Here is a 25,496-nt window from a genome sequence, read left to right as displayed (position 1 = left end):
CGTTTTTCTGCCAACTCATTTTTTTTCTCGAAAACATGGAGGACACAGCCCGTTCAGAGCTTGTATTTTGGTACCATCGATAAGTCTGCCCACCCCATTCTTTCAGTAGATGCTCTCATACATCAATGTGGAATTGGCCAAATGTGAACCCTAAAGCTCTAAGATACCCTATCCCTGAACTTATTGAGCTGTTGCATCAGGCATTGTGTCCTGCAAGGTTTGCAGTGGCGAGATGGCTCGCTGGGCCCTACCACCTTGGGGATAGCTCGCTGGAACCCAAGGTGTACATATGCCTTGAGCGGACCGGCAGGCTTGTGCTTGCTAAGGCAGCACATATACTAAAATTGGATCGATACAGAGAAGATTAGCATGGCCCCTGCGAAAGGATGACACGCAAATTCGTGAAGCGCTCCATATTTTTGCAGCTGTGATCAAGCCTGCTTCACTGGACTTGATTCATCCCCTCATGCCACTCTTTATTTTCATTCTTGTTCTCCTGTGTCAAGAACTGGTGCATCTCCAATGTCTATAGGGCACTCTCAGTTTCCCTGCCAACTCTTTATTTTTTCAATGCTTGTTCGCTGGGGCCATTGACGAGTGTGTCCACTCCCTTTCTTTAGCAGATGCCGTTGGGGAACAGGGTGTGAATCCATAGGCGATATATTTTCCCTTCAAGGTTGAGTCACAGAACATCACTGGAATAAAACAGTACGTCCACACAGAGCCAACTTGAGCTAAAATAAACTTCTACTTGTGATTCATTTTCAAATTTGTATCATATAGTAACCAGCGGTGCTGTAAATACCTAAAGAGTTACATATGCCCAGTAGGCATCCGTGTAAACGGCTACATGTGGTGTGATTGAACTTCAAGAACCTAGGCACAGTTGCCAGTTGTCCAGAAATCATGAGAACAGCAAAATGAAAATACACAACAGCAACCCATCAAAGTCTACAACTCTTGATTAGTTGGATTACATGATAGCCCAATTAATGAATTACAAAATGTGTGAATATTTATGCTACGGAAGGCAGGCTACTCTAATAAACAAGGTTTGCAAAGTGGTGAAATGGCTCTCTGGGCCCTACCACCTTGGTGAGGACTTGCTGGGACCCCAGGGGTACATATGCCTCAAATGAGTTGTGCTTTTTCGCCACGTTAAGGCAGTCCCCCATGCTGAAAGTAGACCGATTCAGAGAAAAAAATCATCAATTCAAGAAAAAATATGTGAAGTCCTTCACGTTTTTTTCTACGCCTGGCCGAGGGTCTATGCCTCAATGTCTCCAGAGGATTAACTCCTCCTGCTGCAGATCGTGTCCAGTTGCATCGAGTGAATGCAACCTTGGCACAGACAGCAAAGCACTTTCCGTTTTTCTGCCAACTCATTTTTTTTTCTCGAAAACATGGAGGACACAGCCCGTTCAGAGCTGTATTTTGGTACCATCGATAAGTCGTGCTTTTTCGCCACGTTAAGGCAGTCCCCATGCTGAAAGTAGACCGATTCAGAGAAAAAAATCATCAATTCACGAAAAAATATGTGAAGTCCTTCACGTTTTTTTCTACGCCTGGCCGAGGGTCTATGCCTCAATGTCTCCAGAGGATTAACTCCTCCTGCTGCAGATCGTGTCCAGTTGCATCGAGTGCATGCAACCTTGGCACAGACAGAAAAGCACTTTCCGTTTTTCTGCCAACTCATTTTTTTTCTCGAAAACATGGAGGACACAGCCCGTTCAGAGCTTGTATTTTGGTACCATCGATAAGTCTGCCCACCCCATTCTTTCAGTAGATGCTCTCATACATCATTGTGGAATTGGCCAAATGTGAACCCTAAAGCTCTAAGATACCCTATCCCTGAACTTATTGAGCTGTTGCATCAGGCATTGTGTCCTGCAAGGTTTGCAGTGGCGAGATGGCTCGCTGGGCCCTACCACCTTGGGGATAGCTCGCTGGAACCCAAGGTGTACATATGCCTTGAGCGGACCGGCAGGCTTGTGCTTGCTAAGGCAGCACATATACTAAAATTGGATCGATACAGAGAAGATTAGCATGGCCCCTGCGAAAGGATGAAAGCAAATTCGTGAAGCGCTCCATATTTTTGCAGCTGTGATCAAGCCTGCTTCACTGGACTTGATTCATCCCCTCATGCCACTCTTTATTTTCATTCTTGTTCTCCTGTGTCAAGAACTGGTGCATCTCCAATGTCTATAGGGCACTCTCAGTTTCCCTGCCAACTCTTTATTTTTTCAATGCTTGTTCGCTGGGGCCATTGACGAGTGTGTCCACTCCCTTTCTTTAGCAGATGCCGTTGGGGAACAGGGTGTGAATCCATAGGCGATATATTTTCCCTTCAAGGTTGAGTCACAGAACATCACTGGAATAAAACAGTACGTCCACACAGAGCCAACTTGAGCTAAAATAAACTTCTACTTGTGATTCATTTTCAAATTTGTATCATATAGTAACCAGCGGTGCTGTAAATGCCTAAAGAGTTACATATGCCCAGTAGGCATCCGTGTAAACGGCTACATGTGGTGTGATTGAACTTCAAGAACCTAGGCACAGTTGCCAGTTGTCCAGAAATCATGAGAACAGCAAAATGAAAATACACAACAGCAACCCATCAAAGTCTACAACTCTTGATTAGTTGGATTACATGATAGCCCAATTAATGAATTACAAAATGTGTGAATATTTATGCTACGGAAGGCAGGCTACTCTAATAAACAAGGTTTGCAAAGTGGTGAAATGGCTCTCTGGGCCCTACCACCTTGGTGAGGACTTGCTGGGACCCCAGGGGTACATATGCCTCAAATGAGTCGTGCTTTTTCGCCACGTTCAGGCAGTCCCCATGCTGAAAGTAGACCGATTCAGAGAAAAAAATCATCAATTCAAGAAAAAATATGTGAAGTCCTTCACGTTTTTTGCTACGCCTGGCCGAGGGTCTATGCCTCAATGTCTCCAGAGGATTAACTCCTCCTGCTGCAGATCGTGTCCAGTTGCATCGAGTGAATGCAACCTTGGCACAGACAGCAAAGCACTTTCCGTTTTTCTGCCAACTCATTTTTTTTTCTCGAAAACATGGAGGACACAGCCCGTTCAGAGCTGTATTTTGGTACCATCGACAAGTCGTGCTTTTTCGCCACGTTAAGGCAGTCCCCATGCTGAAAGTAGACCGATTCAGAGAAAAAAATCATCAATTCACGAAAAAATATGTGAAGTCCTTCACGTTTTTTTCTACGCCTGGCCGAGGGTCTATGCCTCAATGTCTCCAGAGGATTAACTCCTCCTGCTGCAGATCGTGTCCAGTTGCATCGAGTGCATGCAACCTTGGCACAGACAGAAAAGCACTTTCCGTTTTTCTGCCAACTCATTTTTTTTCTCGAAAACATGGAGGACACAGCCCGTTCAGAGCTTGTATTTTGGTACCATCGATAAGTCTGCCCACCCCATTCTTTCAGTAGATGCTCTCATACATCATTGTGGAATTGGCCAAATGTGAACCCTAAAGCTCTAAGATACCCTATCCCTGAACTTATTGAGCTGTTGCATCAATCACTTTGTCCAGCAAGGTTTGCAGTGGCGAGATGGCTCGCTGGGCCCTACCACCTTGGGGATAGCTCGCTGGAACCCGAGGTGTACATATGCCTTGAGCGGACCGGCAGGCTTGTGCTTGCTAAGGCAGCACATATACTAAAATTGGATCGATACAGAGAAGATTAGCATGGCCCCTGCGAAAGGATGACACGCAAATTCGTGAAGCGCTCCATATTTTTGCAGCTGTGATCAAGCCTGCTTCACTGGACTTGATTCATCCCCTCATGCCACTCTTTATTTTCATTCTTGTTCTCCTGTGTCAAGAACTGGTGCATCTCCAATGTCTATAGGGCACTCTCAGTTTCCCTGCCAACTCTTTATTTTTTCAATGCTTGTTCGCTGGGGCCATTGACGAGTGTGTCCACTCCCTTTCTTTAGCAGATGCCGTTGGGGAACAGGGTGTGAACCCATAGGCGATATATTTTCCCTTCAAGGTTGAGTCACAGAACATCACTGGAATAAAACAGTACGTCCACACAGAGCCAACTTGAGCTAAAATAAACTTCTACTTGTGATTCATTTTCAAATTTGTATCATATAGTAACCAGCGGTGCTGTAAATACCTAAAGAGTTACATATGCCCAGTAGGCATCCGTGTAAACGGCTACATGTGGTGTGATTGAACTTCAAGAACCTAGGCACAGTTGCCAGTTGTCCAGAAATCATGAGAACAGCAAAATGAAAATACACAACAGCAACCCATCAAAGTCTACAACTCTTGATTAGTTGGATTACATGATAGCCCAATTAATGAATTACAAAATGTGTGAATATTTATGCTACGGAAGGCAGGCTACTCTAATAAACAAGGTTTGCAAAGTGGTGAAATGGCTCTCTGGGCCCTACCACCTTGGTGAGGACTTGCTGGGACCCCAGGGGTACATATGCCTCAAATGAGTTGTGCTTTTTCGCCACGTTAAGGCAGTCCCCCATGCTGAAAGTAGACCGATTCAGAGAAAAAAATCATCAATTCAAGAAAAAATATGTGAAGTCCTTCACGTTTTTTTCTACGCCTGGCCGAGGGTCTATGCCTCAATGTCTCCAGAGGATTAACTCCTCCTGCTGCAGATCGTGTCCAGTTGCATCGAGTGAATGCAACCTTGGCACAGACAGCAAAGCACTTTCCGTTTTTCTGCCAACTCATTTTTTTTTCTCGAAAACATGGAGGACACAGCCCGTTCAGAGCTGTATTTTGGTACCATCGATAAGTCGTGCTTTTTCGCCACGTTAAGGCAGTCCCCATGCTGAAAGTAGACCGATTCAGAGAAAAAAATCATCAATTCACGAAAAAATATGTGAAGTCCTTCACGTTTTTTTCTACGCCTGGCCGAGGGTCTATGCCTCAATGTCTCCAGAGGATTAACTCCTCCTGCTGCAGATCGTGTCCAGTTGCATCGAGTGCATGCAACCTTGGCACAGACAGAAAAGCACTTTCCGTTTTTCTGCCAACTCATTTTTTTTCTCGAAAACATGGAGGACACAGCCCGTTCAGAGCTTGTATTTTGGTACCATCGATAAGTCTGCCCACCCCATTCTTTCAGTAGATGCTCTCATACATCATTGTGGAATTGGCCAAATGTGAACCCTAAAGCTCTAAGATACCCTATCCCTGAACTTATTGAGCTGTTGCATCAGGCATTGTGTCCTGCAAGGTTTGCAGTGGCGAGATGGCTCGCTGGGCCCTACCACCTTGGGGATAGCTCGCTGGAACCCAAGGTGTACATATGCCTTGAGCGGACCGGCAGGCTTGTGCTTGCTAAGGCAGCACATATACTAAAATTGGATCGATACAGAGAAGATTAGCATGGCCCCTGCGAAAGGATGACACGCAAATTCGTGAAGCGCTCCATATTTTTGCAGCTGTGATCAAGCCTGCTTCACTGGACTTGATTCATCCCCTCATGCCACTCTTTATTTTCATTCTTGTTCTCCTGTGTCAAGAACTGGTGCATCTCCAATGTCTATAGGGCACTCTCAGTTTCCCTGCCAACTCTTTATTTTTTCAATGCTTGTTCGCTGGGGCCATTGACGAGTGTGTCCACTCCCTTTCTTTAGCAGATGCCGTTGGGGAACAGGGTGTGAATCCATAGGCGATATATTTTCCCTTCAAGGTTGAGTCACAGAACATCACTGGAATAAAACAGTACGTCCACACAGAGCCAACTTGAGCTAAAATAAACTTCTACTTGTGATTCATTTTCAAATTTGTATCATATAGTAACCAGCGGTGCTGTAAATGCCTAAAGAGTTACATATGCCCAGTAGGCATCCGTGTAAACGGCTACATGTGGTGTGATTGAACTTCAAGAACCTAGGCACAGTTGCCAGTTGTCCAGAAATCATGAGAACAGCAAAATGAAAATACACAACAGCAACCCATCAAAGTCTACAACTCTTGATTAGTTGGATTACATGATAGCCCAATTAATGAATTACAAAATGTGTGAATATTTATGCTACGGAAGGCAGGCTACTCTAATAAACAAGGTTTGCAAAGTGGTGAAATGGCTCTCTGGGCCCTACCACCTTGGTGAGGACTTGCTGGGACCCCAGGGGTACATATGCCTCAAATGAGTCGTGCTTTTTCGCCACGTTCAGGCAGTCCCCATGCTGAAAGTAGACCGATTCAGAGAAAAAAATCATCAATTCAAGAAAAAATATGTGAAGTCCTTCACGTTTTTTGCTACGCCTGGCCGAGGGTCTATGCCTCAATGTCTCCAGAGGATTAACTCCTCCTGCTGCAGATCGTGTCCAGTTGCATCGAGTGAATGCAACCTTGGCACAGACAGCAAAGCACTTTCCGTTTTTCTGCCAACTCATTTTTTTTTCTCGAAAACATGGAGGACACAGCCCGTTCAGAGCTGTATTTTGGTACCATCGATAAGTCGTGCTTTTTCGCCACGTTAAGGCAGTCCCCATGCTGAAAGTAGACCGATTCAGAGAAAAAAATCATCAATTCACGAAAAAATATGTGAAGTCCTTCACGTTTTTTTCTACGCCTGGCCGAGGGTCTATGCCTCAATGTCTCCAGAGGATTAACTCCTCCTGCTGCAGATCGTGTCCAGTTGCATCGAGTGCATGCAACCTTGGCACAGACAGAAAAGCACTTTCCGTTTTTCTGCCAACTCATTTTTTTTCTCGAAAACATGGAGGACACAGCCCGTTCAGAGCTTGTATTTTGGTACCATCGATAAGTCTGCCCACCCCATTCTTTCAGTAGATGCTCTCATACATCATTGTGGAATTGGCCAAATGTGAACCCTAAAGCTCTAAGATACCCTATCCCTGAACTTATTGAGCTGTTGCATCAGGCATTGTGTCCTGCAAGGTTTGCAGTGGCGAGATGGCTCGCTGGGCCCTACCACCTTGGGGATAGCTCGCTGGAACCCAAGGTGTACATATGCCTTGAGCGGACCGGCAGGCTTGTGCTTGCTAAGGCAGCACATATACTAAAATTGGATCGATACAGAGAAGATTAGCATGGCCCCTGCGAAAGGATGACACGCAAATTCGTGAAGCGCTCCATATTTTTGCAGCTGTGATCAAGCCTGCTTCACTGGACTTGATTCATCCCCTCATGCCACTCTTTATTTTCATTCTTGTTCTCCTGTGTCAAGAACTGGTGCATCTCCAATGTCTATAGGGCACTCTCAGTTTCCCTGCCAACTCTTTATTTTTTCAATGCTTGTTCGCTGGGGCCATTGACGAGTGTGTCCACTCCCTTTCTTTAGCAGATGCCGTTGGGGAACAGGGTGTGAATCCATAGGCGATATATTTTCCCTTCAAGGTTGAGTCACAGAACATCACTGGAATAAAACAGTACGTCCACACAGAGCCAACTTGAGCTAAAATAAACTTCTACTTGTGATTCATTTTCAAATTTGTATCATATAGTAACCAGCGGTGCTGTAAATACCTAAAGAGTTACATATGCCCAGTAGGCATCCGTGTAAACGGCTACATGTGGTGTGATTGAACTTCAAGAACCTAGGCACAGTTGCCAGTTGTCCAGAAATCATGAGAACAGCAAAATGAAAATACACAACAGCAACCCATCAAAGTCTACAACTCTTGATTAGTTGGATTACATGATAGCCCAATTAATGAATTACAAAATGTGTGAATATTTATGCTACGGAAGGCAGGCTACTCTAATAAACAAGGTTTGCAAAGTGGTGAAATGGCTCTCTGGGCCCTACCACCTTGGTGAGGACTTGCTGGGACCCCAGGGGTACATATGCCTCAAATGAGTTGTGCTTTTTCGCCACGTTAAGGCAGTCCCCCATGCTGAAAGTAGACCGATTCAGAGAAAAAAATCATCAATTCAAGAAAAAATATGTGAAGTCCTTCACGTTTTTTTCTACGCCTGGCCGAGGGTCTATGCCTCAATGTCTCCAGAGGATTAACTCCTCCTGCTGCAGATCGTGTCCAGTTGCATCGAGTGAATGCAACCTTGGCACAGACAGCAAAGCACTTTCCGTTTTTCTGCCAACTCATTTTTTTTTCTCGAAAACATGGAGGACACAGCCCGTTCAGAGCTGTATTTTGGTACCATCGATAAGTCGTGCTTTTTCACCACGTTAAGGCAGTCCCCATGCTGAAAGTAGACCGATTCAGAGAAAAAAATCATCAATTCACGAAAAAATATGTGAAGTCCTTCACGTTTTTTTCTACGCCTGGCCGAGGGTCTATGCCTCAATGTCTCCAGAGGATTAACTCCTCCTGCTGCAGATCGTGTCCAGTTGCATCGAGTGCATGCAACCTTGGCACAGACAGAAAAGCACTTTCCGTTTTTCTGCCAACTCATTTTTTTTCTCGAAAACATGGAGGACACAGCCCGTTCAGAGCTTGTATTTTGGTACCATCGATAAGTCTGCCCACCCCATTCTTTCAGTAGATGCTCTCATACATCATTGTGGAATTGGCCAAATGTGAACCCTAAAGCTCTAAGATACCCTATCCCTGAACTTATTGAGCTGTTGCATCAGGCATTGTGTCCTGCAAGGTTTGCAGTGGCGAGATGGCTCGCTGGGCCCTACCACCTTGGGGATAGCTCGCTGGAACCCAAGGTGTACATATGCCTTGAGCGGACCGGCAGGCTTGTGCTTGCTAAGGCAGCACATATACTAAAATTGGATCGATACAGAGAAGATTAGCATGGCCCCTGCGAAAGGATGACACGCAAATTCGTGAAGCGCTCCATATTTTTGCAGCTGTGATCAAGCCTGCTTCACTGGACTTGATTCATCCCCTCATGCCACTCTTTATTTTCATTCTTGTTCTCCTGTGTCAAGAACTGGTGCATCTCCAATGTCTATAGGGCACTCTCAGTTTCCCTGCCAACTCTTTATTTTTTCAATGCTTGTTCGCTGGGGCCATTGACGAGTGTGTCCACTCCCTTTCTTTAGCAGATGCCGTTGGGGAACAGGGTGTGAATCCATAGGCGATATATTTTCCCTTCAAGGTTGAGTCACAGAACATCACTGGAATAAAACAGTACGTCCACACAGAGCCAACTTGAGCTAAAATAAACTTCTACTTGTGATTCATTTTCAAATTTGTATCATATAGTAACCAGCGGTGCTGTAAATGCCTAAAGAGTTACATATGCCCAGTAGGCATCCGTGTAAACGGCTACATGTGGTGTGATTGAACTTCAAGAACCTAGGCACAGTTGCCAGTTGTCCAGAAATCATGAGAACAGCAAAATGAAAATACACAACAGCAACCCATCAAAGTCTACAACTCTTGATTAGTTGGATTACATGATAGCCCAATTAATGAATTACAAAATGTGTGAATATTTATGCTACGGAAGGCAGGCTACTCTAATAAACAAGGTTTGCAAAGTGGTGAAATGGCTCTCTGGGCCCTACCACCTTGGTGAGGACTTGCTGGGACCCCAGGGGTACATATGCCTCAAATGAGTCGTGCTTTTTCGCCACGTTCAGGCAGTCCCCATGCTGAAAGTAGACCGATTCAGAGAAAAAAATCATCAATTCAAGAAAAAATATGTGAAGTCCTTCACGTTTTTTGCTACGCCTGGCCGAGGGTCTATGCCTCAATGTCTCCAGAGGATTAACTCCTCCTGCTGCAGATCGTGTCCAGTTGCATCGAGTGAATGCAACCTTGGCACAGACAGCAAAGCACTTTCCGTTTTTCTGCCAACTCATTTTTTTTTCTCGAAAACATGGAGGACACAGCCCGTTCAGAGCTGTATTTTGGTACCATCGATAAGTCGTGCTTTTTCGCCACGTTAAGGCAGTCCCCATGCTGAAAGTAGACCGATTCAGAGAAAAAAATCATCAATTCACGAAAAAATATGTGAAGTCCTTCACGTTTTTTTCTACGCCTGGCCGAGGGTCTATGCCTCAATGTCTCCAGAGGATTAACTCCTCCTGCTGCAGATCGTGTCCAGTTGCATCGAGTGCATGCAACCTTGGCACAGACAGAAAAGCACTTTCCGTTTTTCTGCCAACTCATTTTTTTTCTCGAAAACATGGAGGACACAGCCCGTTCAGAGCTTGTATTTTGGTACCATCGATAAGTCTGCCCACCCCATTCTTTCAGTAGATGCTCTCATACATCATTGTGGAATTGGCCAAATGTGAACCCTAAAGCTCTAAGATACCCTATCCCTGAACTTATTGAGCTGTTGCATCAGGCATTGTGTCCTGCAAGGTTTGCAGTGGCGAGATGGCTCGCTGGGCCCTACCACCTTGGGGATAGCTCGCTGGAACCCAAGGTGTACATATGCCTTGAGCGGACCGGCAGGCTTGTGCTTGCTAAGGCAGCACATATACTAAAATTGGATCGATACAGAGAAGATTAGCATGGCCCCTGCGAAAGGATGACACGCAAATTCGTGAAGCGCTCCATATTTTTGCAGCTGTGATCAAGCCTGCTTCACTGGACTTGATTCATCCCCTCATGCCACTCTTTATTTTCATTCTTGTTCTCCTGTGTCAAGAACTGGTGCATCTCCAATGTCTATAGGGCACTCTCAGTTTCCCTGCCAACTCTTTATTTTTTCAATGCTTGTTCGCTGGGGCCATTGACGAGTGTGTCCACTCCCTTTCTTTAGCAGATGCCGTTGGGGAACAGGGTGTGAATCCATAGGCGATATATTTTCCCTTCAAGGTTGAGTCACAGAACATCACTGGAATAAAACAGTACGTCCACACAGAGCCAACTTGAGCTAAAATAAACTTCTACTTGTGATTCATTTTCAAATTTGTATCATATAGTAACCAGCGGTGCTGTAAATACCTAAAGAGTTACATATGCCCAGTAGGCATCCGTGTAAACGGCTACATGTGGTGTGATTGAACTTCAAGAACCTAGGCACAGTTGCCAGTTGTCCAGAAATCATGAGAACAGCAAAATGAAAATACACAACAGCAACCCATCAAAGTCTACAACTCTTGATTAGTTGGATTACATGATAGCCCAATTAATGAATTACAAAATGTGTGAATATTTATGCTACGGAAGGCAGGCTACTCTAATAAACAAGGTTTGCAAAGTGGTGAAATGGCTCTCTGGGCCCTACCACCTTGGTGAGGACTTGCTGGGACCCCAGGGGTACATATGCCTCAAATGAGTCGTGCTTTTTCGCCACGTTAAGGCAGTCCCCCATGCTGAAAGTAGACCGATTCAGAGAAAAAAATCATCAATTCAAGAAAAAATATGTGAAGTCCTTCACGTTTTTTTCTACGCCTGGCCGAGGGTCTATGCCTCAATGTCTCCAGAGGATTAACTCCTCCTGCTGCAGATCGTGTCCAGTTGCATCGAGTGAATGCAACCTTGGCACAGACAGCAAAGCACTTTCCGTTTTTCTGCCAACTCATTTTTTTTTCTCGAAAACATGGAGGACACAGCCCGTTCAGAGCTGTATTTTGGTACCATCGATAAGTCGTGCTTTTTCACCACGTTAAGGCAGTCCCCATGCTGAAAGTAGACCGATTCAGAGAAAAAAATCATCAATTAACGAAAAAATATGTGAAGTCCTTCACGTTTTTTTCTACGCCTGGCCGAGGGTCTATGCCTCAATGTCTCCAGAGGATTAACTCCTCCTGCTGCAGATCGTGTCCAGTTGCATCGAGTGCATGCAACCTTGGCACAGACAGAAAAGCACTTTCCGTTTTTCTGCCAACTCATTTTTTTTCTCGAAAACATGGAGGACACAGCCCGTTCAGAGCTTGTATTTTGGTACCATCGATAAGTCTGCCCACCCCATTCTTTCAGTAGATGCTCTCATACATCATTGAGGAATTGGCCAAATGTGAACCCTAAAGCTCTAAGATACCCTATCCCTGAACTTATTGAGCTGTTGCATCAGGCATTGTGTCCTGCAAGGTTTGCAGTGGCGAGATGGCTCGCTGGGCCCTACCACCTTGGGGATAGCTCGCTGGAACCCAAGGTGTACATATGCCTTGAGCGGACCAGCAGGCTTGTGCTTGCTAAGGCAGCACATATACTAAAATTGGAACGATACAGAGAAGATTAGCATGGCCCCTGCGAAAGGATGACACGCAAATTCGTGAAGCGCTCCATATTTTTGCAGCTGCGATCAAGCCTGCTTCACTGGACTTGATTCATCCCCTCATGCCACTCTTTATTTTCATTCTTGTTCTCCTGTGTCAAGAACTGGTGCATCTCCAATGTCTATAGGGCACTCTCAGTTTCCCTGCCAACTCTTTATTTTTTCAATGCTTGTTCGCTGGGGCCATTGACGAGTGTGTCCACTCCCTTTCTTTAGCAGATGCCGTTGGGGAACAGGGTGTGAACCCATAGGCGATATATTTTCCCTTCAAGGTTGAGTCACAGAACATCACTGGAATAAAACAGTACGTCCACACAGAGCCAACTTGAGCTAAAATAAACTTCTACTTGTGATTCATTTTCAAATTTGTATCATATAGTAACCAGCGGTGCTGTAAATACCTAAAGAGTTACATATGCCCAGTAGGCATCCGTGTAAACGGCTACATGTGGTGTGATTGAACTTCAAGAACCTAGGCACAGTTGCCAGTTGTCCAGAAATCATGAGAACAGCAAAATGAAAATACACAACAGCAACCCATCAAAGTCTACAACTCTTGATTAGTTGGATTACATGATAGCCCAATTAATGAATTACAAAATGTGTGAATATTTATGCTACGGAAGGCAGGCTACTCTAATAAACAAGGTTTGCAAAGTGGTGAAATGGCTCTCTGGGCCCTACCACCTTGGTGAGGACTTGCTGGGACCCCAGGGGTACATATGCCTCAAATGAGTTGTGCTTTTTCGCCACGTTAAGGCAGTCCCCCATGCTGAAAGTAGACCGATTCAGAGAAAAAAATCATCAATTCAAGAAAAAATATGTGAAGTCCTTCACGTTTTTTTCTACGCCTGGCCGAGGGTCTATGCCTCAATGTCTCCAGAGGATTAACTCCTCCTGCTGCAGATCGTGTCCAGTTGCATCGAGTGAATGCAACCTTGGCACAGACAGCAAAGCACTTTCCGTTTTTCTGCCAACTCATTTTTTTTTCTCGAAAACATGGAGGACACAGCCCGTTCAGAGCTGTATTTTGGTACCATCGATAAGTCGTGCTTTTTCACCACGTTAAGGCAGTCCCCATGCTGAAAGTAGACCGATTCAGAGAAAAAAATCATCAATTAACGAAAAAATATGTGAAGTCCTTCACGTTTTTTTCTACGCCTGGCCGAGGGTCTATGCCTCAATGTCTCCAGAGGATTAACTCCTCCTGCTGCAGATCGTGTCCAGTTGCATCGAGTGCATGCAACCTTGGCACAGACAGAAAAGCACTTTCCGTTTTTCTGCCAACTCATTTTTTTTCTCGAAAACATGGAGGACACAGCCCGTTCAGAGCTTGTATTTTGGTACCATCGATAAGTCTGCCCACCCCATTCTTTCAGTAGATGCTCTCATACATCATTGAGGAATTGGCCAAATGTGAACCCTAAAGCTCTAAGATACCCTATCCCTGAACTTATTGAGCTGTTGCATCAGGCATTGTGTCCTGCAAGGTTTGCAGTGGCGAGATGGCTCGCTGGGCCCTACCACCTTGGGGATAGCTCGCTGGAACCCAAGGTGTACATATGCCTTGAGCGGACCAGCAGGCTTGTGCTTGCTAAGGCAGCACATATACTAAAATTGGAACGATACAGAGAAGATTAGCATGGCCCCTGCGAAAGGATGACACGCAAATTCGTGAAGCGCTCCATATTTTTGCAGCTGCGATCAAGCCTGCTTCACTGGACTTGATTCATCCCCTCATGCCACTCTTTATTTTCATTCTTGTTCTCCTGTGTCAAGAACTGGTGCATCTCCAATGTCTATAGGGCACTCTCAGTTTCCCTGCCAACTCTTTATTTTTTCAATGCTTGTTCGCTGGGGCCATTGACGAGTGTGTCCACTCCCTTTCTTTAGCAGATGCCGTTGGGGAACAGGGTGTGAACCCATAGGCGATATATTTTCCCTTCAAGGTTGAGTCACAGAACATCACTGGAATAAAACAGTACGTCCACACAGAGCCAACTTGAGCTAAAATAAACTTCTACTTGTGATTCATTTTCAAATTTGTATCATATAGTAACCAGCGGTGCTGTAAATACCTAAAGAGTTACATATGCCCAGTAGGCATCCGTGTAAACGGCTACATGTGGTGTGATTGAACTTCAAGAACCTAGGCACAGTTGCCAGTTGTCCAGAAATCATGAGAACAGCAAAATGAAAATACACAACAGCAACCCATCAAAGTCTACAACTCTTGATTAGTTGGATTACATGATAGCCCAATTAATGAATTACAAAATGTGTGAATATTTATGCTACGGAAGGCAGGCTACTCTAATAAACAAGGTTTGCAAAGTGGTGAAATGGCTCTCTGGGCCCTACCACCTTGGTGAGGACTTGCTGGGACCCCAGGGGTACATATGCCTCAAATGAGTTGTGCTTTTTCGCCACGTTAAGGCAGTCCCCCATGCTGAAAGTAGACCGATTCAGAGAAAAAAATCATCAATTCAAGAAAAAATATGTGAAGTCCTTCACGTTTTTTTCTACGCCTGGCCGAGGGTCTATGCCTCAATGTCTCCAGAGGATTAACTCCTCCTGCTGCAGATCGTGTCCAGTTGCATCGAGTGAATGCAACCTTGGCACAGACAGCAAAGCACTTTCCGTTTTTCTGCCAACTCATTTTTTTTTCTCGAAAACATGGAGGACACAGCCCGTTCAGAGCTGTATTTTGGTACCATCGATAAGTCGTGCTTTTTCGCCACGTTAAGGCAGTCCCCATGCTGAAAGTAGACCGATTCAGAGAAAAAAATCATCAATTCACGAAAAAATATGTGAAGTCCTTCACGTTTTTTTCTACGCCTGGCCGAGGGTCTATGCCTCAATGTCTCCAGAGGATTAACTCCTCCTGCTGCAGATCGTGTCCAGTTGCATCGAGTGCATGCAACCTTGGCACAGACAGAAAAGCACTTTCCGTTTTTCTGCCAACTCATTTTTTTTCTCGAAAACATGGAGGACACAGCCCGTTCAGAGCTTGTATTTTGGTACCATCGATAAGTCTGCCCACCCCATTCTTTCAGTAGATGCTCTCATACATCATTGTGGAATTGGCCAAATGTGAACCCTAAAGCTCTAAGATACCCTATCCCTGAACTTATTGAGCTGTTGCATCAGGCATTGTGTCCTGCAAGGTTTGCAGTGGCGAGATGGCTCGCTGGGCCCTACCACCTTGGGGATAGCTCGCTGGAACCCAAGGTGTACATATGCCTTGAGCGGACCGGCAGGCTTGTGCTTGCTAAGGCAGCACATATACTAAAATTGGATCGATACAGAGAAGATTAGCATGGCCCCTGCGAAAGGATGACACGCAAATTCGTGAAGCGCTCCATATTTTTGCAGCTGTGATCAAGCCTGCTTCACTGGACTTGATTCATCCCCTCATGCCACTCTTTATTTTCATTCTTGTTCTCCTGTGTCAAGAACTGGTGCATCTCCAATGTCTATAGGGCACTCTCAGTTTCCCTGCCAACTCTTTATTTTTTCAATGCTTGTTCGCTGGGGCCATTGACGAGTGTGTCCACTCCCTTTCTTTAGCAGATGCCGTTGGGGAACAGGGTGTGAATCCATAGGCGATATATTTTCCCTTCAAGGTTGAGTCACAGAACATCACTGGAATAAAACAGTACGTCCACACAGAGCCAACTTGAGCTAAAATAAACTTCTACTTGTGATTCATTTTCAAATTTGTATCATATAGTAACCAGCGGTGCTGTAAATGCCTAAAGAGTTACATATGCCCAGTAGGCATCCGTGTAAACGGCTACATGTGGTGTGATTGAACTTCAAGAACCTAGGCACAGTTGCCAGTTGTCCAGAAATCATGAGAACAGCAAAATGAAAATACACAACAGCAACCCATCAAAGTCTACAACTCTTGATTAGTTGGATTACATGATAGCCCAATTAATGAATTACAAAATGTGTGAATATTTATGCTACGGAAGGCAGGCTACTCTAATAAACAAGGTTTGCAAAGTGGTGAAATGGCTCTCTGGGCCCTACCACCTTGGTGAGGACTTGCTGGGACCCCAGGGGTACATATGCCTCAAATGAGTCGTGCTTTTTCGCCACGTTCAGGCAGTCCCCATGCTGAAAGTAGACCGATTCAGAGAAAAAAATCATCAATTCAAGAAAAAATATGTGAAGTCCTTCACGTTTTTTGCTACGCCTGGCCGAGGGTCTATGCCTCAATGTCTCCAGAGGATTAACTCCTCCTGCTGCAGATCGTGTCCAGTTGCATCGAGTGAATGCAACCTTGGCACAGACAGCAAAGCACTTTCCGTTTTTCTGCCAACTCATTTTTTTTTCTCGAAAACATGGAGGACACAGCCCGTTCAGAGCTGTATTTTGGTACCATCGATAAGTCGTGCTTTTTCGCCACGTTAAGGCAGTCCCCATGCTGAAAGTAGACCGATTCAGAGAAAAAAATCATCAATTCACGAAAAAATATGTGAAGTCCTTCACGTTTTTTTCTACGCCTGGCCGAGGGTCTATGCCTCAATGTCTCCAGAGGATTAACTCCTCCTGCTGCAGATCGTGTCCAGTTGCATCGAGTGCATGCAACCTTGGCACAGACAGAAAAGCACTTTCCGTTTTTCTGCCAACTCATTTTTTTTCTCGAAAACATGGAGGACACAGCCCGTTCAGAGCTTGTATTTTGGTACCATCGATAAGTCTGCCCACCCCATTCTTTCAGTAGATGCTCTCATACATCATTGTGGAATTGGCCAAATGTGAACCCTAAAGCTCTAAGATACCCTATCCCTGAACTTATTGAGCTGTTGCATCAGGCATTGTGTCCTGCAAGGTTTGCAGTGGCGAGATGGCTCGCTGGGCCCTACCACCTTGGGGATAGCTCGCTGGAACCCAAGGTGTACATATGCCTTGAGCGGACCGGCAGGCTTGTGCTTGCTAAGGCAGCACATATACTAAAATTGGATCGATACAGAGAAGATTAGCATGGCCCCTGCGAAAGGATGACACGCAAATTCGTGAAGCGCTCCATATTTTTGCAGCTGTGATCAAGCCTGCTTCACTGGACTTGATTCATCCCCTCATGCCACTCTTTATTTTCATTCTTGTTCTCCTGTGTCAAGAACTGGTGCATCTCCAATGTCTATAGGGCACTCTCAGTTTCCCTGCCAACTCTTTATTTTTTCAATGCTTGTTCGCTGGGGCCATTGACGAGTGTGTCCACTCCCTTTCTTTAGCAGATGCCGTTGGGGAACAGGGTGTGAATCCATAGGCGATATATTTTCCCTTCAAGGTTGAGTCACAGAACATCACTGGAATAAAACAGTACGTCCACACAGAGCCAACTTGAGCTAAAATAAACTTCTACTTGTGATTCATTTTCAAATTTGTATCATATAGTAACCAGCGGTGCTGTAAATGCCTAAAGAGTTACATATGCCCAGTAGGCATCCGTGTAAACGGCTACATGTGGTGTGATTGAACTTCAAGAACCTAGGCACAGTTGCCAGTTGTCCAGAAATCATGAGAACAGCAAAATGAAAATACACAACAGCAACCCATCAAAGTCTACAACTCTTGATTAGTTGGATTACATGATAGCCCAATTAATGAATTACAAAATGTGTGAATATTTATGCTACGGAAGGCAGGCTACTCTAATAAACAAGGTTTGCAAAGTGGTGAAATGGCTCTCTGGGCCCTACCACCTTGGTGAGGACTTGCTGGGACCCCAGGGGTACATATGCCTCAAATGAGTCGTGCTTTTTCGCCACGTTCAGGCAGTCCCCATGCTGAAAGTAGACCGATTCAGAGAAAAAAATCATCAATTCAAGAAAAAATATGTGAAGTCCTTCACGTTTTTTGCTACGCCTGGCCGAGGGTCTATGCCTCAATGTCTCCAGAGGATTAACTCCTCCTGCTGCAGATCGTGTCCAGTTGCATCGAGTGAATGCAACCTTGGCACAGACAGCAAAGCACTTTCCGTTTTTCTGCCAACTCATTTTTTTTTCTCGAAAACATGGAGGACACAGCCCGTTCAGAGCTGTATTTTGGTACCATCGATAAGTCGTGCTTTTTCGCCACGTTAAGGCAGTCCCCATGCTGAAAGTAGACCGATTCAGAGAAAAAAATCATCAATTCAAGAAAAAATATGTGAAGTCCTTCACGTTTTTTTCTACGCCTGGCCGAGGGTCTATGCCTCAATGTCTCCAGAGGATTAACTCCTCCTGCTGCAGATCGTGTCCAGTTGCATCGAGTGAATGCAACCTTGGCACAGACAGCAAAGCACTTTCCGTTTTTCTGCCAACTCATTTTTTTTTCTCGAAAACATGGAGGACACAGCCCGTTCAGAGCTGTATTTTGGTACCATCGATAAGTCGTGCTTTTTCGCCACGTTAAGGCAGTCCCCATGCTGAAAGTAGACCGATTCAGAGAAAAAAATCATCAATTCACGAAAAAATATGTGAAGTCCTTCACGTTTTTTTCTACGCCTGGCCGAGGGTCTATGCCTCAATGTCTCCAGAGGATTAACTCCTCCTGCTGCAGATCGTGTCCAGTTGCATCGAGTGCATGCAACCTTGGCACAGACAGAAAAGCACTTTCCGTTTTTCTGCCAACTCATTTTTTTTCTCGAAAACATGGAGGACACAGCCCGTTCAGAGCTTGTATTTTGGTACCATCGATAAGTCTGCCCACCCCATTCTTTCAGTAGATGCTCTCATACATCATTGTGGAATTGGCCAAATGTGAACCCTAAAGCTCTAAGATACCCTATCCCTGAACTTATTGAGCTGTTGCATCAGGCATTGTGTCCTGCAAGGTTTGCAGTGGCGAGATGGCTCGCTGGGCCCTACCACCTTGGGGATAGCTCGCTGGAACCCAAGGTGTACATATGCCTTGAGCGGACCGGCAGGCTTGTGCTTGCTAAGGCAGCACATATACTAAAATTGGATCGATACAGAGAAGATTAGCATGGCCCCTGCGAAAGGATGACACGCAAATTCGTGAAGCGCTCCATATTTTTGCAGCTGTGATCAAGCCTGCTTCACTGGACTTGATTCATCCCCTCATGCCACTCTTTATTTTCATTCTTGTTCTCCTGTGTCAAGAACTGGTGCATCTCCAATGTCTATAGGGCACTCTCAGTTTCCCTGCCAACTCTTTATTTTTTCAATGCTTGTTCGCTGGGGCCATTGACGAGTGTGTCCACTCCCTTTCTTTAGCAGATGCCGTTGGGGAACAGGGTGTGAATCCATAGGCGATATATTTTCCCTTCAAGGTTGAGTCACAGAACATCACTGGAATAAAACAGTACGTCCACACAGAGCCAACTTGAGCTAAAATAAACTTCTACTTGTGATTCATTTTCAAATTTGTATCATATAGTAACCAGCGGTGCTGTAAATGCCTAAAGAGTTACATATGCCCAGTAGGCATCCGTGTAAACGGCTACATGTGGTGTGATTGAACTTCAAGAACCTAGGCACAGTTGCCAGTTGTCCAGAAATCATGAGAACAGCAAAATGAAAATACACAACAGCAACCCATCAAAGTCTACAACTCTTGATTAGTTGGATTACATGATAGCCCAATTAATGAATTACAAAATGTGTGAATATTTATGCTACGGAAGGCAGGCTACTCTAATAAACAAGGTTTGCAAAGTGGTGAAATGGCTCTCTGGGCCCTACCACCTTGGTGAGGACTTGCTGGGACCCCAGGGGTACATATCCCTCAAATGAGTCGTGCTTTTTCGCCACGTTCAGGCAGTCCCCATGCTGAAAGTAGACCGATTCAGAGAAAAAAATCATCAATTCAAGAAAAAATATGTGAAGTCCTTCACGTTTTTTGCTACGCCTGGCCGAGGGTCTATGCCTCAATGTCTCCAGAGGATTAACTCCTCCTGCTGCAGATCGTGTCCAGTTGCATCGAGTGAATGCAACCTTGGCACAGACAGCAAAGCACTTTCCGTTTTTCTGCCAACTCATTTTTTTTTCTCGAAAACATGGAGGACACAGCCCGTTCAGAGCTGTATTTTGGTACCATCGATAAGTCGTGCTTTTTCGCCACGTTAAGGCAGTCCCCATGCTGAAAGTAGACCGATTCAGAGAAAAAAATCATCAATTCACGAAAAAATATGTGAAGTCCTTCACGTTTTTTTCTACGCCTGGCCGAGGGTCTATGCCTCAATGTCTCCAGAGGATTAACTCCTCCTGCTGCAGATCGTGTCCAGTTGCATCGAGTGAATGCAACCTTGGCACAGACAGCAAAGCACTTTCCGTTTTTCTGCCAACTCATTTTTTTTTCTCGAAAACATGGAGGACACAGCCCGTTCAGAGCTGTATTTTGGTACCATCGATAAGTCGTGCTTTTTCGCCACGTTAAGGCAGTCCCCATGCTGAAAGTAGACCGATTCAGAGAAAAAAATCATCAATTCACGAAAAAATATGTGAAGTCCTTCACGTTTTTTTCTACGCCTGGCCGAGGGTCTATGCCTCAATGTCTCCAGAGGATTAACTCCTCCTGCTGCAGATCGTGTCCAGTTGCATCGAGTGCATGCAACCTTGGCACAGACAGAAAAGCACTTTCCGTTTTTCTGCCAACTCATTTTTTTTCTCGAAAACATGGAGGACACAGCCCGTTCAGAGCTTGTATTTTGGTACCATCGATAAGTCTGCCCACCCCATTCTTTCAGTAGATGCTCTCATACATCATTGTGGAATTGGCCAAATGTGAACCCTAAAGCTCTAAGATACCCTATCCCTGAACTTATTGAGCTGTTGCATCAGGCATTGTGTCCTGCAAGGTTTGCAGTGGCGAGATGGCTCGCTGGGCCCTACCACCTTGGGGATAGCTCGCTGGAACCCAAGGTGTACATATGCCTTGAGCGGACCGGCAGGCTTGTGCTTGCTAAGGCAGCACATATACTAAAATTGGATCGATACAGAGAAGATTAGCATGGCCCCTGCGAAAGGATGACACGCAAATTCGTGAAGCGCTCCATATTTTTGCAGCTGTGATCAAGCCTGCTTCACTGGACTTGATTCATCCCCTCATGCCACTCTTTATTTTCATTCTTGTTCTCCTGTGTCAAGAACTGGTGCATCTCCAATGTCTATAGGGCACTCTCACTTTCCCTGCCAACTCTTTATTTTTTCAATGCTTGTTCGCTGGGGCCATTGACGAGTGTGTCCACTCCCTTTCTTTAGCAGATGCCGTTGGGGAACAGGGTGTGAATCCATAGGCGATATATTTTCCCTTCAAGGTTGAGTCACAGAACATCACTGGAATAAAACAGTACGTCCACACAGAGCCAACTTGAGCTAAAATAAACTTCTACTTGTGATTCATTTTCAAATTTGTATCATATAGTAACCAGCGGTGCTGTAAATGCCTAAAGAGTTACATATGCCCAGTAGGCATCCGTGTAAACGGCTACATGTGGTGTGATTGAACTTCAAGAACCTAGGCACAGTTGCCAGTTGTCCAGAAATCATGAGAACAGCAAAATGAAAATACACAACAGCAACCCATCAAAGTCTACAACTCTTGATTAGTTGGATTACATGATAGCCCAATTAATGAATTACAAAATGTGTGAATATTTATGCTACGGAAGGCAGGCTACTCTAATAAACAAGGTTTGCAAAGTGGTGAAATGGCTCTCTGGGCCCTACCACCTTGGTGAGGACTTGCTGGGACCCCAGGGGTACATATGCCTCAAATGAGTCGTGCTTTTTCGCCACGTTCAGGCAGTCCCCATGCTGAAAGTAGACCGATTCAGAGAAAAAAATCATCAATTCAAGAAAAAATATGTGAAGTCCTTCACGTTTTTTGCTACGCCTGGCCGAGGGTCTATGCCTCAATGTCTCCAGAGGATTAACTCCTCCTGCTGCAGATCGTGTCCAGTTGCATCGAGTGAATGCAACCTTGGCACAGACAGCAAAGCACTTTCCGTTTTTCTGCCAACTCATTTTTTTTTCTCGAAAACATGGAGGACACAGCCCGTTCAGAGCTGTATTTTGGTACCATCGATAAGTCGTGCTTTTTCGCCACGTTAAGGCAGTCCCCATGCTGAAAGTAGACCGATTCAGAGAAAAAAATCATCAATTCACGAAAAAATATGTGAAGTCCTTCACGTTTTTTTCTACGCCTGGCCGAGGGTCTATGCCTCAATGTCTCCAGAGGATTAACTCCTCCTGCTGCAGATCGTGTCCAGTTGCATCGAGTGAATGCAACCTTGGCACAGACAGCAAAGCACTTTCCGTTTTTCTGCCAACTCATTTTTTTTTCTCGAAAACATGGAGGACACAGCCCGTTCAGAGCTGTATTTTGGTACCATCGATAAGTCGTGCTTTTTCGCCACGTTAAGGCAGTCCCCATGCTGAAAGTAGACCGATTCAGAGAAAAAAATCATCAATTCACGAAAAAATATGTGAAGTCCTTCACGTTTTTTTCTACGCCTGGCCGAGGGTCTATGCCTCAATGTCTCCAGAGGATTAACTCCTCCTGCTGCAGATCGTGTCCAGTTGCATCGAGTGCATGCAACCTTGGCACAGACAGAAAAGCACTTTCCGTTTTTCTGCCAACTCATTTTTTTTCTCGAAAACATGGAGGACACAGCCCGTTCAGAGCTTGTATTTTGGTACCATCGATAAGTCTGCCCACCCCATTCTTTCAGTAGATGCTCTCATACATCATTGTGGAATTGGCCAAATGTGAACCCTAAAGCTCTAAGATACCCTATCCCTGAACTTATTGAGCTGTTGCATCAGGCATTGTGTCCTGCAAGGTTTGCAGTGGCGAGATGGCTCGCTGGGCCCTACCACCTTGGGGATAGCTCGCTGGAACCCAAGGTGTACATATGCCTTGAGCGGACCGGCAGGCTTGTGCTTGCTAAGGCAGCACATATACTAAAATTGGATCGATACAGAGAAGATTAGCATGGCCCCTGCGAAAGGATGACACGCAAATTCGTGAAGCGCTCCATATTTTTGCAGCTGTGATCAAGCCTGCTTCACTGGACTTGATTCATCCCCTCATGCCACTCTTTATTTTCATTCTTGTTCTCCTGTGTCAAGAACTGGTGCATCTCCAATGTCTATAGGGCACTCTCAGTTTCCCTGCCAACTCTTTATTTTTTCAATGCTTGTTCGCTGGGGCCATTGACGAGTGTGTCCACTCCCTTTCTTTAGCAGATGCCGTTGGGGAACAGGGTGTGAATCCATAGGCGATATATTTTCCCTTCAAGGTTGAGTCACAGAACATCACTGGAATAAAACAGTACGTCCACACAGAGCCAACTTGAGCTAAAATAAACTTCTACTTGTGATTCATTTTCAAATTTGTATCATATAGTAACCAGCGGTGCTGTAAATGCCTAAAGAGTTACATATGCCCAGTAGGCATCCGTGTAAACGGCTACATGTGGTGTGATTGAACTTCAAGAACCTAGGCACAGTTGCCAGTTGTCCAGAAATCATGAGAACAGCAAAATGAAAATACACAACAGCAACCCATCAAAGTCTACAACTCTTGATTAGTTGGATTACATGATAGCCCAATTAATGAATTACAAAATGTGTGAATATTTATGCTACGGAAGGCAGGCTACTCTAATAAACAAGGTTTGCAAAGTGGTGAAATGGCTCTCTGGGCCCTACCACCTTGGTGAGGACTTGCTGGGACCCCAGGGGTACATATGCCTCAAATGAGTCGTGCTTTTTCGCCACGTTCAGGCAGTCCCCATGCTGAAAGTAGACCGATTCAGAGAAAAAAATCATCAATTCAAGAAAAAATATGTGAAGTCCTTCACGTTTTTTGCTACGCCTGGCCGAGGGTCTATGCCTCAATGTCTCCAGAGGATTAACTCCTCCTGCTGCAGATCGTGTCCAGTTGCATCGAGTGAATGCAACCTTGGCACAGACAGCAAAGCACTTTCCGTTTTTCTGCCAACTCATTTTTTTTTCTCGAAAACATGGAGGACACAGCCCGTTCAGAGCTGTATTTTGGTACCATCGATAAGTCGTGCTTTTTCGCCACGTTAAGGCAGTCCCCATGCTGAAAGTAGACCGATTCAGAGAAAAAAATCATCAATTCACGAAAAAATATGTGAAGTCCTTCACGTTTTTTTCTACGCCTGGCCGAGGGTCTATGCCTCAATGTCTCCAGAGGATTAACTCCTCCTGCTGCAGATCGTGTCCAGTTGCATCGAGTGAATGCAACCTTGGCACAGACAGCAAAGCACTTTCCGTTTTTCTGCCAACTCATTTTTTTTTCTCGAAAACATGGAGGACACAGCCCGTTCAGAGCTGTATTTTGGTACCATCGATAAGTCGTGCTTTTTCGCCACGTTAAGGCAGTCCCCATGCTGAAAGTAGACCGATTCAGAGAAAAAAATCATCAATTCACGAAAAAATATGTGAAGTCCTTCACGTTTTTTTCTACGCCTGGCCGAGGGTCTATGCCTCAATGTCTCCAGAGGATTAACTCCTCCTGCTGCAGATCGTGTCCAGTTGCATCGAGTGCATGCAACCTTGGCACAGACAGAAAAGCACTTTCCGTTTTTCTGCCAACTCATTTTTTTTCTCGAAAACATGGAGGACACAGCCCGTTCAGAGCTTGTATTTTGGTACCATCGATAAGTCTGCCCACCCCATTCTTTCAGTAGATGCTCTCATACATCATTGTGGAATTGGCCAAATGTGAACCCTAAAGCTCTAAGATACCCTATCCCTGAACTTATTGAGCTGTTGCATCAGGCATTGTGTCCTGCAAGGTTTGCAGTGGCGAGATGGCTCGCTGGGCCCTACCACCTTGGGGATAGCTCGCTGGAACCCAAGGTGTACATATGCCTTGAGCGGACCGGCAGGCTTGTGCTTGCTAAGGCAGCACATATACTAAAATTGGATCGATACAGAGAAGATTAGCATGGCCCCTGCGAAAGGATGACACGCAAATTCGTGAAGCGCTCCATATTTTTGCAGCTGTGATCAAGCCTGCTTCACTGGACTTGATTCATCCCCTCATGCCACTCTTTATTTTCATTCTTGTTCTCCTGTGTCAAGAACTGGTGCATCTCCAATGTCTATAGGGCACTCTCAGTTTCCCTGCCAACTCTTTATTTTTTCAATGCTTGTTCGCTGGGGCCATTGACGAGTGTGTCCACTCCCTTTCTTTAGCAGATGCCGTTGGGGAACAGGGTGTGAATCCATAGGCGATATATTTTCCCTTCAAGGTTGAGTCACAGAACATCACTGGAATAAAACAGTACGTCCACACAGAGCCAACTTGAGCTAAAATAAACTTCTACTTGTGATTCATTTTCAAATTTGTATCATATAGTAAC

This window comes from Leuciscus leuciscus, assembly GCF_965113295.1.
Source record: "Leuciscus leuciscus genome assembly, contig: HAP1_SCAFFOLD_433, whole genome shotgun sequence".
NCBI classification, from domain to species: Eukaryota; Metazoa; Chordata; class Actinopteri; order Cypriniformes; family Leuciscidae; genus Leuciscus; species Leuciscus leuciscus.
This window is presented reverse-complemented; position numbering follows the sequence as displayed.